This window comes from Cupressus sempervirens, chromosome 7, assembly GCF_028749045.1.
Source record: "Cupressus sempervirens isolate cs-2001-9-10 chromosome 7, ASM2874904v1, whole genome shotgun sequence".
NCBI classification, from domain to species: Eukaryota; Viridiplantae; Streptophyta; class Pinopsida; order Cupressales; family Cupressaceae; genus Cupressus; species Cupressus sempervirens.
In genome coordinates this window covers 909,834,490-909,837,323 of record NC_143124.1, presented here as the reverse complement: position 1 = coordinate 909,837,323, position 2,834 = coordinate 909,834,490, and positions in this window count along the sequence as shown.

Sequence of the window (2,834 nt, the reverse complement as noted above, 5' to 3'; positions counted from 1 at the left end):
ACATTATTTTGCTTTAGATTCCAACTGTGTCTAAATTTGACAAATTTTATATGAAAATGGGGGCTTTTGATGCCTTCTAAATCCAACCGTGAGGTTTTTTTGGCCTCTAAGAGCTCCAAAAATTAGAGACCCCTTATTTTCACAAAAAAAACCCAAAAAACACAAGATCTATTTTGTCAAACCCTTGTTCTTTTTTCCTCCAAATACTAAACAAGCTAAAGCAGACCAAGCTCTGATACCATGAAGGACTTGAGCAATACAAATCCACAAAACTTGAAGAATAGTTGCATGTAAGAACTTGTCACAAAGAAGAAAAGGAAAAGAAGAAAAAAGGGTTTTTCTCTGAAAATATGAGAACTATATTATCAGATTGAAAAGATGAGAGACAATTACAAAAGATCAACCTTATAGAAGAAGATCAAAAACCTAAAAGAGAGACCCTAAGAGGTAAATGACATTTAATAATTACTAATTAATTATTAAATGCAAAGTGCATCAAGTGAAATCTTAAGAAGGGAGGAAAGGTAATTTAATAAATTAAATCAAATTAACGCTTTACTATAACTTCTATCTCCTAATTTCTAGCTTCCATCTTCTTATAATTTCTTTTTATTTTCTTACACCTACCCTTCCATTTATTCCCCTAACTATCATTTCATATTTCTAAGAAAATTTCTTACACATTTTCATATTGTATCATTTTGTGACACATTTCCAATTTGACCCCTTGATCATGGCAATTTTATAAGTTATGCAATGTAACTATGCCAATTTCCAATGACACACCTTTCATTCCAAATTTGTAGTCTAGCTTTCAAACTCTATAAATTGAGCCTCTTTGCACTTGTTTTTCTAACAACTTTTCCTAGTATTCCCTCTATCATTATCACCATGTTTCTTTCAAATACATAGGTGCATTTTGTCAATGTATGACCTACATCAAATCTTTGAGATGAAAGGAAGACATAAGAGCTACATTTGAAAGGGGTTTTTGTTATTTTGAATTTTATTATATTTCAAGTGGATTTTATGGTAGAATATATTCATTTGCATACATTTTATGAGATTTGTGGCTCTCTTATTTATCTGCTATATGCTTTTTTCTAGTCCCACAAAGATATGTTATGAAAATCAATCCTTTAGTCTTGAAACCTAACTCTATCTAGTTCTAAGTAGTGATCTTGACCTAGTGACATATTGTCATCTACATTATTATTGTGTTGGTATCACTAAATTATCTATTGAGTTTATGCATTTACTTGATGAGTGTTAGCTAATCACTACTTGTGAATGTGTCTTGTATTTTTTTCTAGGTTACTATCTCCATTAGCATGATGGTGTGGACCTTAGGGTTCCATATGGGAGACCACTATTGGGGAGTGAAGTAAAAGTTATGAGATTCTTATAGGGATAGAACCAAGCATGATGATCATTCTTTCCCTTTGATCACATGCTTTCAAAGGTTTTATAAATTATGTATTGATATGATTAGTATATTTTATTTTATTTGATGTTTATAAATTTATCAATTATTTAAAACCTTGAATTATGTTATCCAATAATCATTAGTGTGAAGCTACTTACTTACTAAATATACATTGGTGTCATCTTAGGCCTTTGAGTATTATCCTTTTACTTTTTGGCTAAATTTATGAATTGACTCTTACACCCACATTAGGGACTGTACTAATCAACATTTCCACATGTTAGATTAGTGCATGTGCATCACTAGTCTAAGAATTTTTGTCTCATGCTTTACTAGTCATATCAACATCTACACACATCAGATCAATGCCTAGATAGAATGGCATTTCTACTTATATATATGTTTGTGCCTAATTTGGTTCTTTGTTGGATTTTTGGTAGTTCTCTATTTGTTCTTTGCTAGTACTTTTCTAGTTTTTGATATTTATCTGAGGTAATTAACTTGTATGTGTAATCATATTAGGAAATTTTACCATGTATTTACCATGTCTCCTTTATGTTTAGTTGTGGGTTATTTCTAACTTGTCATCTTTGGATTCATGGATGTTGTTTCATTCTCAAGAGGACTATCTCATGAATGTTTGTACTTTATTCTAAGTGTGTTATTAGGTTGACATGGAGCCCTTGGAAGTAATTATTAGTCTTTCACTTTTGCATGATCTTATGATGATCTAGTTTACTTCCTTTCTTGTTTGTTTATTCTTTTTTGTACCTTTATAGTTAATTATTTCACGTATGTACATGATACTTACTCCATGTTAAAAAAATTTGTTTGGTGCATATTTGACCCTTTGTTTGAAGGTTTTATTTGAAGGGAGTTTATGTGGTATTAGAGCCTATATTCATATGATGGGACCTCTATGTATATGTACCCATTATTTTTTTTTGTATGTAATGAGTGCTTTTTATAGTCTCCAATGGTTATTATTAGCCTTAGTATGGCTTGTTATTCATATTTTATGTGATTCTAATCAACATCTTCTTTTCTCTAAAGGACACTTCCTTGGGGTAGAGGTGTTTGACAAGATTTTTTTGAGATGAGGAGGAGGAGGACCATTGTGAGGAGAAACTTCAAGAAGAAGAAAATAATAAGGATCACCATGAGGACCAAAGAGAGGGCCAATGTAGTAATGATGGGAATCCCCGATTTGTTTAGTTACTATAGGAATTTATTACTTGACTACATACTATCTTAAGTTGGAATAATTATAATCTTATGATGGTTTATCACCTATTTAATGCAAGATCATCTTTATTTGCATCTCTCCCCTTTTCTTCATCTTTCTTCTCATTTCTCTTAGGCATAACTAGGGAGGACCTAATTGATCCTCTTTAAATCTCCTATTTTT